The sequence below is a fragment of the Mirounga angustirostris genome, unplaced genomic scaffold, assembly GCF_029215605.1.
Source record: "Mirounga angustirostris isolate CCGP_5_RB_7025 unplaced genomic scaffold, mMirAng1.0.hap1 SCAF_3, whole genome shotgun sequence".
NCBI lineage: Eukaryota > Metazoa > Chordata > Mammalia > Carnivora > Phocidae > Mirounga > Mirounga angustirostris.
The window spans coordinates 22,756,744-22,772,881 of NW_026991711.1; the positions used below are offsets into that span (position 1 = coordinate 22,756,744).

Below are 16,138 nucleotides of genomic sequence, written 5' to 3' on the forward strand. Positions count from 1 at the left end.
TAATTCACTCAACAAATGAAATTAAAACCAGATTTATATAAACAATGGTTCCCAAGAAGAAAATATGTATTTGGAAGGTGACTTGAAGCCCCTGATTGAGAAAACACCTAGAGGGCTGACCAAAAAAGGAAGTCAATTCATCTTAGAAAACTTACATACTGAATTAAGTGCCCCCTCAACAAAGGATGATGGAGCTGAAGGAGTAACTGAGCTGGTAAAAGAATGTTAGATGGATGTGGTTGAGATTACTGTGTTCTGTGGAGGAGACTCTACTGCATGGTTTAAATCCTGGTGGTCATTAGGGTTTTTTCTTTTACATAAAACTTTGCGGCAAATATTTTAAGACAAATAATTAATAGCTATCTAGAAAATATTTATTGAGGTGATATTGACTAAGGTCAGAGGGTAAACTGAGGAAGATGGAGTTATATTGGCTGGATATACTGATAATATTCAGAATATAGCAATAAATATACAAAGAAGTAGAAAAGAAGAGGCAAGAGAAAAAAAGGGTCAAAAGTTTAAATATGTAAATTAAATTAAATTATACATAGAGAATTGAACAATTTTTGTACAACACATAACCACTCCATCAAAAAGCAATTTAAATTAAGAGAATTCTTAAATGATTATCCTGGAAGATTGGTAAGGTTTAATTTCAAATTTAGGTAATACTAAGAATTGCTGGATGGATAGAATTTGAATGAGACCAGGTTGAAGAAGGGATTGAAGGATCAAACACTAATAAAGTAAGAAAAATAAATTCTCTTAGGAAGAACCTAAAACCTACACTCCCTACCCTACTTGGTGGGTAAAGAAGGACTAAAGTTCCCTACAGTGTACTATTGTAAGATCCAAGGTTATACTTACAGTGAGACCCAAGGACATGAAAATCTGCAAGTGGAAAGTGAATGAAAACTACAAAGGACTCTGAAACCCTAAGATATGTTTCAGACATAATACAAGCATTAAGAAGGAATTAATAGGGTATTTAGGGAAAAAATTACATTGAGGATGAGGATACTAGTAAAATTCCAACAGAATCTCTGTTGGGGCTAGAACAGTACTTAGAGGAGCATCAGTTACTGAGAAAGGAATAAAGGTAGTTTTTCTGCTTGGCTCACTAAAATGTTGCATTTCCCCATTCTTTTCATAGGAATCCCCCCCCACACACACACATACCATTATGAAAATAAAATACATGATATAGGCTGTGTTTTTGATGAAATGAAAGGCATCCTAATCTGCATGCAATAATGCAGATTATTATGGCATTTAATAATAAGACTATTATTAAGGCTAAGAAGGAAAGGCTATTAAAGGCACTGGCAGACATGCAGCATATAAAGGACATGGAGAAAGAAGGTCCAATTGTTGTGTTTCAAGAAAAGGACAAGCAGACCACATTTCTACAGGGAAATGGCACATCCTGAGATTTAAACTCAACCTTATTTTGTGTGCAGCATTGGGTACTGGATATATTGACTCTTCTTTAATCCCTCTGTCAAACGGAGAAGGAAAGCAGAGGAAAGAGAAAATGAAAAAAAGCTAAGTGCATAAGAAATCTCACAGGCAAGCAACATTAGCATAAAGCTGTTTGTCAAAAAATCAGTGTGGCCTGGATTGTTCGTCTCCATTCATCTTACACACACTCGTGCACCACGCAAGAGATGGTTGAGAACTGCACATCCTGGTATTCCTTGAGAGCAGGCATTCAGGCTAGATTGAGACATGTTGTGCAAAATTTGAAAGAAGAGAAGACATTATTTTCCAGCCACAGTTACAGGAAAATGCATAGGCACTAAGCAAGATAAAACTTTTAATTTCTGGCTGAGTTCCTGTGAACGACTTGTTTCATTGCTGTAGGTAGGTTAGACACTAGTTGTAGGTTCCTAGAAATTTAGGCACTTTCTAAACACCTAGATTTCTACCTTTCGCTCATCTAGCCCTTACAATGATTGTTTAAGATTTTCTAATTCTCTTATTACTTAGAACACCTCAAGTGAATCACTTTTCCAGCTAGGACCTCACTGATACTGTACTTAGTATCAATATTTGGTAACAGACCCAAAAGTTAGGAATCTGGTATTAGTTTACCTCACCAGATTAGATATGAAGTAGGTGTGTGTGTGTGTGTGTGTGTGTTCCACCAGTAGGAGATGGAATACCATTAGTCCACAGTATACAGTAAAATAACTTCAAACATTCATTAGCACCTTCACTTTGGAATATAAATGAATCCCCATGGGGGGACGGTGCATAGCGGAAAGGAAAAAGATCTCTAGCTTCACTTCACTGCATTGTAAGTAACTGGTTCCTGGGGAGATAAGTCTATCAATCATTTCTAAGAAATACTCAATCTCTAGTTTCCAAGGCATATTTACTACCCAATCATTTTTTTTTTTTTTTTACCAAGTCTACCAGTTCTTTTTATGCCCAAATCCTGGACCATGAAAGGATGTGAAAACATTCATGGAGAACTGTCTCCCACTGACTTTTAGAGGAAAAAAAAAGTATTTTAAGAAAATACCAAGTCCAAATTGAAGTGTGAAATTAAGAATTTAAATTATAACATGGGTGATTGTTTTCTTTCTTTTATTTATTTATTTATTTATTTTATTATGTTATGCTAGTCACCATACAGTACTTTATTAGTTTTTGATGTAGTGTTCCATAATTCATTATTTGCGTATAACACCCAGTGTTCATTTTAATACGTGCCCTCCTTAATACCCATCACCAGGCTAACCCATCCCCCCACCTCCTCCCCTCTGAAACCCTCAGGTTGTTTCCCAGAGTTCACAATCTCTCATGGCTCATCTCCCCGATTTCCCCCGCTTTATTTTTATCTTCCTTCTCCTAATGTCCTCCATGCTATCCTTTATGTTCCACATATAAGTGAAACCGTATGATAATTGCTTCTGCACAGCAAAGGGAACAGTCAACAAAACAAAGAGGCAACCCACGGAATGGGAGAAGATATCTGCAAATGACTTTACAAATGAAGGGCTGGTATCCAAGATCTATAAAGAACTCCTCAAACTCAACACCCAAAAAACAAATAATCAAGTCAAGAAATGGGCAGAAGACATCAACAGATACTTCTCCAAAAAAGACATATGAATGGCTAACAGACACATGAAAAAAATGTTCAACATCATTAGCCATCAGGGAAATTCAAATCAAAATCACATTGAGATACCACCTTAACACCAGTTAGAAAGGCAAAAATTAACGAGGCAGGAAACAACAAATGTTGGAGAGGATGTGGAGAAAGGGGACCCCTCTTACACTGTTGGTGGGAATGTAAGTTGGTACAGTCACTTTGGAAAACAGTACGGAGGTTCCTCAAAAAGTTAAAAATAGAGCTACCCTATGACTCAGCAATTGCACTCCTGGGTATTTACCACAAAAATATAGATGTAGTGAAAAGAAGGGGCACATGCACCCCAAAGTTCATAGCAGCAATGTCCACAATAGCCAAACTGTGGAAGGAACCAAGATGCCCTTCAACAGATGAATGGATAAAGAAGATATGGTTCATATATACAATGGAATATTACTAAAAGGATGAATACCCACCACTTGCATCAACATGGATGGAACTGGAGGGGATTATGCTAAGTGAAATGAGTCAAGCAGAGATTGTTTTCTTTCAACAATCAGCTAGACAGAATAAACTGTAGGATCTATCCAGAGGTTGAGTTTCATGGCAAGTTAGAAAAAAGTGAAACAAGGGGATCAGATAATTTGCAACTATGTAACTGTTCTTATAAGTCAAAGATTTTAGTCTGGACATAGGAAAAATAAAAAGGAAAATGAATAGAGTAACAAAAAAAAAAGTGTTGGAATCCATGAATATGTCATGATTCTGGTTAGATCTAGAGGTACAATTTAATAAAGTACCCTGAAAAGGTGACCTGAAAGAAATAGTGTAAAAAAGAGTGAGATATTTCAAAGTATATTATTATATAATATGGTATGATTTGTTTGATGACAAATGTGACCATCACAGAATCAAGGAAATGAGCAGAAAATATGGTCACCATTTAAGAGTAAACAAGCAAAAGAACAGCAAGCCATACATGTGGTTGATATTGCAGGGGAAATAACCAATTTCTGAGTAAATTTTAGAATGGAGAGGATTATGGATGGCCAGGGCAATTGTAACTTCTACTGAAGACAAGGTAAACCTAGTTGAAGTGCATGATGGAATTCATTAGGATTGTAGCATAGAACTAGTCCTCCCGGTGCAATTTTGCATGCTTTCCTATGGGTGTGAGACTGTTAGTCCAAGGTATGATCTGCGTAATGTTGGCTCAAAAAGGTTTAAAAACAATACAGTTGACCCTTAGCTTCTTGAGAATGTGCTTTACAACAGAAGTAGAATTTGGGAGTTAACTAAGACTGAGTTGGACATTTTTTCAAAGATTTTCAGAAACATTTTAACTTACATACTATTCTTCCAATTTTACAGCTGACAAAAAAAAAATCCTTAAATAATATTTGCATGAGATTTAATGCTTAAATCACAGCAGCCAACTACAGCCTTGTGGGATACCTTATAATGGGTTCATGGTGTAACCTAATGGGTTGACAGCCCAGAAGACCAAATCTATAAGAGTTAGAATTGATAACATTTTTTAAATAAAAAGCACACAGTTTAAAATATTGTGGACAGTAACTTCCCTTTGATTGAAAATAGGAAGAAACACATTCAAATCCCTTCTGGGGGATGCTCTATTATTATTTCCAAAGGATCAACAAGAACCATTAACATTCTTGCCTCTGGGGAGGGGATATATTATTAGTATGTCATAGGGATCTTTACTATGTAATTTTATAATATTTTGTACTGCTTTCTGTTATTAGACATACACACTTGTGTGTGTGTACATGTGTGTGGTTTATTCATTAAAAAGCATGATGTAAATGTTGATTAATTTAAATAAATATTCATTTCATAATTTTATATTAAAATTTAGTTATAAAATAAAGAAAACATAAATGATTCAAAATGCATTTCTATTTTTTCTATTATTTTTTATTCCAATAGTGATTAATCTGATTTATTCCTCAGACTTTAAGAATAACTTATAGTGAACTCACTTGCAATTCTCATAAAACAAATCAAAAGTTGATAAAGAAAAAAAAAAACTTTCTAGATGATATTCCTATATGAGCTGCCAGCACTCAGTGTGAAAGAGCATTAGTGTCATTTATATGAAAAAGTCTTTCAAGTCAATGACAGAACTGGGCCAGAGCAATGAGAATAAATTAAGTGAGAGGATGTTCAATGACCATCTGAAACCACAGTACAGCAGCCTCCAGTGGTTCTTTTCTCTTTTACGTGGATTAACAGAAACAAAAATCTACCCTTCATCTTTTTAGGAGGCAAAACTATCATATTTGTAATTTTAACCTATCAATATTGATCAAGAGAAAAATGTGTTTCATTTATTTTAGTTGATACCAATAGAAGTCTCAATCACTTTGATTACAAATGCTTGAAAATAGTGAAAACCAATGCATGACTGAAATGGCATTCAATATACTTAAAATTTTTTCAGTTGTGTTTTAATCTATTGACTAGTTCTAAACTTGGCATCAAAATGTATCAAATAACCCCCCCACCCCTGTACACACACACACACACACACACACAGAGAATCTGGCCCAACACTGAAAAAGCCCATTTCAAAACTCATTTAGCTCCTTTATGTTTTCTATATATCTAACCTTATTCTTTTAGAAAACCTCCTTCTCAGAGAACTCATGTATCAGGAATTATTCTATTCCCTATTCCTTGACTCCAACAAATTCATTCTACCTTTACATTATTTCTCAAATCTGTCTATACATTTATGTCATCATTTCCCCTCCACTGTTGTAACTAGTAGCTAGATGTGTGTATATTTCCATAAACTGGATCTCTATCCCAGGTTCACAAAATTTCTGCACTCTACTCTCTCTTCTGTTGTTTGAGTATTCATATCTGATATTTACTATTTTTTCCAGGTAAAAACCATGTTTTCCTTTTAATTGACAACTTAATTCACATCATTTCTTCTCTTGGCTGCTACTTTGGTAACAATTAAGTCCCCACCTTTCAAAAACATTGCATCTGACACAGACAGAGCCAGTGTGAACACAGGCCCCAAACCAGGGCTTTTGCAAACACAAGAACAGCAAAACCAGCCTTTCTCTTCACTTAGAAAAGGATTGTGAATCTGACGGTCTAAAGCTCCAATTTCCAAACACAGAAAACCTTGAGTTCAATGTAAAAATGGAAACAAAATGTATCAGAAATGAAATACAGTACCTCCTAATATACTCAAGGTCAAGATGGCTCTTAAGAAATTAGTATCTGATCATCTACCTGGCCTCTTGTATTAGGAATGGTCCCGCTCCAGCATTTTTAAAGGAAGATGTTTGTTTCTATTTCATTTCCCAAAGGGGTATAAAATCTACTAAAATGGATATAATCAATCAAAATAAATCAGCTCACTCACAAAATAAATCAGCTCACTCATTCCCAGATAATGATTTTTGGTTGCTGAGCATAGTCAGCACATTATTTCAAAGTTCAGAGTAATCTGAGAAGAGAATTCAACAGTGACAGCTACATTTGCTGACAGGTTTATGTAAGACACACATACATTTTTTCCAGTATATATGTCAAAGGACCAAGAACCTTGATCATCAAAATAAGTTATTTTGTACATTATGGTGCACAGAACAATAGCGGAAAGAGACTTATCAGAGAATGACCAAAAGGCATTTTGCAAAAGGTTCATATCACTCTGAAGCAGAAGTACTGGAACCCAATGCCTTGTGGTCCTCATTCGCTTGACCCCTGCTCTTCTTTGGTTGCAAGGGCCTCAGTGGGAGCTGTCTGTTCTAAATGTTCTACTGGCTTCTCCTCCTCGTCCTCCTTCTGAAGATAGAGGTTGGGGTATTTCTGCATGCATTCCTGCATGGCCCAAAATTGGTCTACACAGTCTGATGGCTTGACATTCTCTGTGCTATAGTGCAAGTAGAAAAAGGCCCACTTGAACTGTTCCTCACAGGGGCCACTGGCCATTCCGCACTGGGGTCACTCTCATGGGCAGTTCCAGTTAATGTCTCCATTTGGCAAGATCAATCCATGCTCCTGAGGATCCCTGGGATCATATGCATCCGCTCTGCACTGCTTGGAGTTTCATGGCTATCATAGGTCACAGATAGGATTCGCTCTTTCCCTTCCAGAGGGCAGGAGGCCAGGGCTGCAGCCCAGGAGTCAGACCTCCAAGCTACAGCAGTGTGCTCCTTCTATGACCTCTGTCCTCAGGGAGGGCAGGCAGCTGCGAGGCCCATGCAGACCCACCCCCAACAGGCCTGCCCACCAAGTGCCTGCCTCCGCCTGATATTTACTATTATTTTAACAGCTTGACTTATCTCATGTATATTTTTTTCTGTTCAAATAACTTTCACTTTTCCTCTAGCACTGGAGTATTTTCAGGATTTTTGAGTCATAACTTGTACTGTGTCATTAACCTGTGTGATCTTGATGATATCCACCTTACATTTTTCGTATGAATAGCATCAATAAAATATTTTAAAACTTATAGTGATTACCATTTTAATAAGCCTGTACATGTCTTTTGATACATTTCCTAAATAATGTGTCATAATGAAGCAAGAAAATTTTTTTTTTCCTTTTTTCACAAATAGCAATGGCAGGCTGAAAGATATTTAAGTAGTATAATACAATATGCCCAAGTTTATATATAGAGTAAGTGGTGAAATCACACTCTGGTCCATTACTTATAGCCCATACTCATTTCACATCTTTATATTGCCTATGAAAAAACTTTATAAAAGGTCATAAAATGCAAAAAAAAATTGTTTTGCTTGCTTTTAACAAAATTATTTTGATTTCTGCCGATGTCTTTTCTAACACACATTATGACTTTACATAATTTATTTATTTGCATACCTGCATCTACCTTGATTGTGAGCAAACTAAGACCATTAGATGACCTACCAAATTTAGGGATTAAAAAAATTACTGAAATTACATCATGACATTATACATTTCCTCTGTATCCTATTCTGGTGACTTTTACCCTCAGCTTTATTAAGATATAACTGACACATAATACTGTGTAATTTAAGGTAATCTGATACGCATATATATTGTGAAATGATTACCATCACCTCACATAATGACCTGTGTGTGTGTGATGAGAACATTTAAGATTGTTAAGTATTTTAGATTTTAAGTATTAAGTATACTTAAGTATTTAAGATTTTAAGTATATATTAACAATAGTCATCAAGCTATACATTAAATAGAACTTATTCATCTTATAAAAGGTAGTTTGTACTCTTTGACCATTATCTCCTGATTTTTCCAATCCTCTAGCCCCTGGCAATCACCAATCCACTCTTTCTAGGAGTTTAGAGTTTTCAGAATTCACATATTAGTGAGATCATGCAGTATTTGTCTTTCTCTGACTTATTTCACTGGTAATGCCCTCAAGGTCCATCCATATTGCCGCAAATGGCAGGATTTTCTTCTTCTTCTTCTTTTTAAAGATTTATTTATTTTTATTTGAGAGAGAGAGCCTGGGGTGGGAGGGGCAGAAGAAGATGGAGAGAAAACCTGAAGCAGAATCTGCACAGAGCTGGGAGCCCAACGGGGGGCTCGGTCTCAGGACTCAGATCAGGACCTGAGTTGAAGCCAAAAGTCAGTCACTTAATTGCACCATCCAGGCGCCCCTGGATTTTCTTCTTTTTATGGCTGAATAATTTTTCAAGGAATCTCTAAACTATCTTCCACCTTGGTTGTCTGAATGTGCATTCTGACCTACAGTGCACTATGGTTCCCTTTTCTCCATTCTCCCCAACATTTGTTATCTTTTGTCTTTTTTTTAATTATGTTATGTTAATCACCATTCATTACATCATTAGTTTTTGATGTAGTGTTCTATGATTCATTGTTTGCATATAACATCCAGTGCTCCATGCAGTACGTGCCCTCTTTAATACCCATCACCAGGCTAACCCATCCCCCACCCCCCTCCCCTCTAGAACCCTCAGTTTGTTTCTCAGAGTCCATAGTCTCTCATGGTTCGTCCCCCCTCCGAATTCCCCCCCTTCATTTTTCCAACTTCCCGCTATCTTTTTTTTTTTTAACATGTAATGTATTATTTGTTTCAGATGTACAGATCTGTGATTCAACAGTCTTACACAATTCACAGCACTCACCATAGCACATATCTTTTGTCTTTTTATAAGAGCCATCTAACAGTTGTGAGGTGATAGCTCATTGTGGTTTTGAGTTGAATTTTCCTGATGATTAGTGATGTTAAGCACTATTTTCATGTACCTATTGGCTATTTGTATGTTCTCTTTGGAAAAATGTCTGCTCAGGTCCTCTGCTGGAACCACATTTTGAATGATGCCACCACCAAAACTGATTATCTGAAAATCAGTGAATGAAAAGTCACTGTTCTCACTTATCTTATATATGCTTACACTTAAAAAAGGGGTGATGCTTCTGGTATTTAAAACATCTGAACTCTTTTATTTACTAAAATATACATTAAATTCAACACATTTTTTTCTCTAATATTTACACTAGTATATTGGGTGACCTGCCTGTGCATTTTGTGGTTCATGCATCTATTTCAGTGAACTATTTACTCAAACCTATAACACTGGGTCTCTGACTTTTAGAGCAGTTTTTGTTTTTGTTTTTTTCCCAATGAATTAATGTTTTAAAACAAAACACTATTTTGACTTGAGAGAAAGTCTAGATAAGAGTATTTTGATTTAATTTTTATCATATGGATAGCAGAAATTCTTTCTTGGTTTTGAAATTTCATAGTTTATATATCTGAATATCTAGGATTCATGAGTTGATCTTTTACTTGGTTTCATAGAAAATGCTACAACAGACAGTGCTTCTCAACTGCTACTTTAAGCTAAAAATTCCAAGACATATAAACCTTTGCAACTAACTTGGAATCAGAAGGGATAGAAAAAGAGTGTTTTCCATATATATACTACTGTATCATTTCCAAAACAACAACAAAAAATTATATTCAACTGAAGTAATTTTACAATTACTTGCTGAATACTGAATACATATTCTATGCCAACTATGGTATTAGGTATACAAATTCCAATGGATACAATTTGTATTTTCAAGTAGCTCTAGTTCTTTCAAGGGATATAGACATGTAAACAATTAATTGTAAAGCAATCCAAGAGTGTCTTTGCTAATTACATTAACAACATTTAATGAAAGCCTAAAGAAATCTGTCATTTGGTCATACATAAGTTATTGAGTAATGCGAAGAATCTATTCTTTTTTTCATTTTCCACAAATAAATTGGATTATATGACTCTTTGTTAACAATCTGACTCAAAGTACTGAGAATTAAAATACCATATTTAGGGCATATGTACATTTATTACTTTCAATATGCAAATTGTCAGGGTTATTTTATAATGTGAATCACTTCAAATATAGGAAAAATTTGCATATCTAGTTTGTTTTCCCTACATTCTATCATATGGATTGGTTTCTGAGTACTCAGGTTAATTAACTAATCACTGCGTTGTCAAGCCCCTATAATGCTCTCTGCTGAAATCCTATCACTGACTTGTTCTGGGTTGAGATTTATCTTAGGAACTGAGAGCCAAGGCTGGAACACTCTGAACAGAATGTTCTATTCCTGTATAAGATGATAGATGTTGCTCTTGCCCAGAATGACAACACTTTGCACTGCTCCCAATCTGTAAATTGTTCCATTTGCTTGGCATAATAAGTATACTGATGTATTTAATTCTTTCTACCAGGGCCATGCTGTTCAATTCCTCTCTGCTAGCCAAATATACCAGAAGTCTTAAATTTCTCATCAATAGGGAGACTAAATGTTATCTCTTTCATATGTAAAAGTAGTGTTACTATCCTGCTGTTAGTGTTTCTGAGTTACTGTATTTTCAAAATTCAAGATTAGAAAAGATTTGTTGTGATCTTTTCACTTTTATCAACTATTTTGTCAAAGCCCAGAAAAGATCCTGACAAAATAATTGTCTACAATTACAGGTACAATCTGTGGAAATAATTTAATATAACTATAAATATATAAATTTATATAACTAACTACCACCCCTTTTCAAAATGAACTTTCGGGGCGCCTGGGTGGCTCAGTCGGTTAAGCGTCTGCCTTCGGCTCAGGTCATGGTCCCAGGGTCCTGGGATCGAGCCCCGCATTGGGCTCCCTGCTCCGCGGGAAGCCTGCTTCTCCCTCTCCCACTACCCCTGCTTGTGTTCCCTCTCTCGCTGTGTCTCTGTCAAATAAATAAATAAAAAATCTTCAAAATGAATTTTCATTTCTTTGAGTCCCTTTCATCTATTGCAAATGAAAAAAAAAGTGCTTGTTTTGGCTTTACATATAAATTACAGAATGATATGGGGCGACTGGGTGGCTCAGTCGTTAAGCACCTGCCTTCAGCTCAGGTCATGATCCCAGGGTCCTGGGATCGAGCCCCGCATCGGGCTCCCTGCTCCGCGGGAAGCCTGCTTCTCCCTCTCCCATTCCACCTGCTTGTATTCCCTCTCTCGCTGTGTCTCTGTCAAATAAATAAAATCTTAAAAAAAAAAAAAATACAGAATGATATGACTCCATTATATTTAACTATGGTACCATGTACTATTTTGCTTTCTCTTTTATCACAGTTCCTTTTTTTTTTTTTTTTTTTTTTTAATGAGCATGGAATGCTTTTAGTTCCCCCAAAAGGAGAGTGCCTCAAGGAAACGTTTGGGGCGTTCAGTGCCAAGTGGTCCTGGTTTCCTTCACACTTTCATAGGACCAGAATCATATTCTGTGCTTACCATCCAAGTTAGGAGACACGGAATTATGACCCACTGGCTCCACCCAGCCCATTACCTCATTTTGTAAAGCAAGTTTTATTGGAGCAATGCCCCCTTATTCCATGTTATCTATGGCTGTTTTAGCACAACGTTAGCAGACATGACTTTAACTGCCACAGAGACTTTGCGGCCTATAAAGCCTAAAATATTCACTTGTATGAGAATTACTGAAAAAGGTTGCTGACTTTGACCTAACTCAGAGTGCAAAATTGGAGTTGCTTCAGGTGTTATTTTGTCCTGTGTAGTTTTTGGAATTCACTGAATTAGTTCTACTCTTATTACTCATAGGGTTGTTAGGAAGACCACATTAATTAAATAAGCTAATATTTGCAAGTAATTAAAAAAAAAAAAACTAGGTCTTAAGAAGGGCCATATAAATGCTGTTAATAAAAAATGGAAATGAACTTAGCAAATATGCTAATTCAAAGAATGCCAGATCCCTTGATGTCTTTTAACCAAAGTGTGGATTCCGGCAGTGTTCAGATATTCATTATTAAAATCAAGCATAACCTTGACTCTATCAGGCAAATTATGAGACAGCAGAAACTCTTTTTCTAAAGATAATTACTAATAAATTTATGTAAGAGAAAAAAGACTTGATGGATTTTTGTGTATAAACATATTCTAGAAGAAATTGTACATGTCTTTGCTAACTAGTCAGAAGCTAGGAGACAACAAGTTCTTGGATTGTTTTAGTAAATAGTTGAATATATTATAGTAATAGTTGTTTATTTTGAGATATTACTCTTGTTTACATTGCATTCAATGAAAGTGTTCATTTGATATTAAAGTGTTATAATGCTGCAGTTACACACACACACACACAGATAAATAAATATTTCAGAACTTAAGAAGAGGGAATAGAAAATTTTGTGTGCTAATGAAGGGCTACACAACTCCAAAAAAAAAAAATTGTGAATAATTTTTATGCTTTAAATGTGTTTCTATTTCCAGAACTAAGAATATAGTATGTCTAGTCACATAGTTCTATGCAAATTTGGCTGTGTTTGGTTTCAGGTGCTCATTTATGTTAATGATGATACACCTTTTGGTTAATAAATATGGGATTCTTTTGCATATTTCAGTTCCCTCACATTCTTTATAAACTACTTTTTTAGGAAAGTAATGAGGCAAAATTTGCTTCTCTACTCATAAAATCTCCAAATATTTGTAGCTCAAATGATTGCAGATTTAACTGGACAGATTACTAAAATGTCTATACAATGTTTTGACTGATTATGAGTCAGTTATATATAGCTTCTACAGCATTTAGAGGAATACAGATCAGAATGAAATATGCAAAAAATGTGATGTTAACATTTTCATGATGTATCAATGAATTTAAAGATAGCATAATATAAAACAGTGGTTTTATATCTCTTTAAGGAGGAGTAACTTATTTTGAGAAAAATTTTTTGGAATTCTAATATATTCAAGTATTAAAGTGGAGATTCTATAGTTAAAGTATGTTGCTGTTGACTGTGTCTATCAGCTATTTCCACAAAAATTCTGTTTAAACAAACCATCTTAAAACTCAACTATTTGAAATAATAACCAATTATTCTCCCTCATTTGTCTGAAAATCGGCTGGGGATTGATCAATAAAGGCTGGGCTCAGCTTGGCTTGGCTCCAAAGTCTGTGTCTGCTCCAATGTCTCATCCTCCTTCAATCAATGGGTTATCTGGACCATTTCTTCACGTGACAGCAGCAGATTTACAAGAGCACAGAGCCAACTGCAGAAATACATTTCAAACTTCTGATTGCATAACCACTGTTAACATCTTTTTTTAAATTTTATTTTATTACATTATGTTAGTCACTATACATTACATCATTAGTTTTTGATGCAGTGTTCCATGATTCATTGTTTGTGTATAACACCCAGTGCTCCATTCAATACGTGCCTTCCTTAATACCCATCACCAGGCTAACCCATCCCCCATCCCCCTCCCCTCTAGAACCCTGTTTGTTTCTCAGAGTCCATAGTCTCTCATGGTTCGTCTCCCCCTCCGATTTCCCCTTCATTTTTTTTTTTTTTTTTTTACCATATAATGTATTATTTGTTTCAGAGGTACAGGTCTGCGATTCATCAGTCTTACACAATTCACAGTGCTCACCATAGCACATACCCTCCCCAATGTCTATCAACCAGCCACCCCATCCCTCCCAGCCCCCACCACTCCAGCAACCCTCAGTTTGTTTCCTGAGATTAAGAATTCCTAATATCAGTGACATCATATGATACATGTCTTTCTCTGATTGACTTATTTCGCTTAGCATAATACCCTAACATCTTATGGAGCAATACAAATCACATGAATAAGACTAACATCCAGAGCTGAGGAAAGAGATTTCACTAACCATGATGCAAAGGCTAATCACATAGAGTGTCAATGTGATAGGGTTAATACCCTCCCCATTTTGGTTTGGCAAGTGCAGGTTTTAATATTTTGAAAAATAATTTAGTTTACACAGTGCCTTCTACCCCAACTAATTTAATTTGTTCACTAATCTTCAATACTCCTTTATCACCAGTAGCACCAGAAGCACCAATGAGGAAACCTAAGTTTCTGTAAAGAACAAGCACTGGTTTTGGAATCAGACTAGAAACAATCAATTCTAACTCTAGACACTGAAATTACTAATTTTGCAATTTTAAATATCACTTAAATTTTCTATGCTTTAATTTCTTCTTCTTTAAAATGGTAGAGGGGCACTTGAGTGGCGCATTTGGTTAGGTGTCCAACTCTTGGTTTCGGCTCAGGTTGTGATCTCATGGTCCTGAGATCCAGCCCTAAGTCAAGCTCCATGCTCAGCATGGAGCCTGCTCAAGCTTCTCTCTCCCTCTCCCTCTCATGGTCTCTTTCTCTCAAATAAATAAATAAATCTTTAAAAAAATAAAATGGTAGAGACATGCTCCATGGAACTGATGTTCAAGAATACCAGATGAGAGATATAGATACAGAAACAGATACAGATATAGACATATAGATATGTAAACCCCTCAGTCACCTCCAGGCCAGTGTTTAAAATAGAGTGTTACTATGATGCTTATTATTTCTTATCTCAATTACATTTTCTTGCATTTTTCCCTTGAACACCACCCTTTTCCAACTTTCGGTTCTCATCGGATGCCTTGTCTTTTCATAAAAATTTCTGGTCACTTCCATGGACATATTATTCAAATATCCTAATTCTTCATCACTATTGCTTACTCTGTCAATGCAGAGTATGACTTCTCATAGATATCATTTTTTGTTAGAAAAACAAATGGTGTGTTAGATATGGTGTGTTTTGTAAAGTGGGGAGGATGCATTTCCTTCCATTTGCCGTGGCATTCTTATTTTGACACCTGTATCTTATTAGTTTCTCCTCTGATTTCTTATTGTTATAAAAATTGGACCTAGTCAAGAAAAATATCTACTTTAAAAAACTATGATAAAATATGAGGCCAAATTTTATTAAAGATATTCTTCTCAGAGAATGAACTCTTTTCCTGCTGGGCTCCTTATATATTCATATAAGTAGATTCTTGTCAAGAAAAATAATTTAGGGTGCCTGGGTGGCTCAGTTGTTGGGCATCTGCCTTTGGCTCAGGTCATGATCCAAGGGTCCTGGGATCGAGGCCCGCATCGGGCTCCTTGCTCAGCGGGGAGCCTGCTTCTCCCTCTGCTTGTGCTCTCTCTCTCTGACAAATGAATAAATAAAAAATCTTAAAAAAAAAAAAAGAAAAAGAAAAATAATTTAGTCTACCATCAGACAAATCTACAGAGTTTGCATCTCAATGTTGGTGTTAAAGTAGACTGAATTGAGTAACTTCATCTGCATGGATAATGTGTTTATTATTTTACTAGGAACTCATTTTTCATAATTATAATGATTTAAATGAATTTTATGAATACTTAAATTAGTTAAATTATTTAAATAATATTTGCATTGTTACTAAGAAGAAAACTATTTAAACATTAAATTACCTTAATACAAATTTTCATGAATTATTTCTGAAATATGAAACTCAAGATAGAATAAAATGATTCAGTCACTTTAATGAAAAACAAAAATATATGAAGTAACAAACTATTTTAAAAGGATACTCCCATTTGATTATAAAGCTTATTTGTTATTGAATAATGGGGTATACTTGCACTTGAACAGAAATGGCTTTAATTTGCTACAATAGCCCTGTAGCTATGTGTTGCTACACAGTT

The 16,138-nt window shown here is 35.5% G+C and overlaps 1 pseudogene; it reads right to left on the reverse strand.

Moving 5' to 3' along the window:
* Positions 1-6,841: 6,841 nt before the first annotated feature.
* The window catches only part of LOC123839257 (mitochondrial intermembrane space import and assembly protein 40-like), a 57,523-nt pseudogene continuing 48,226 nt past the window's right edge, over positions 6,842-16,138 (reverse strand).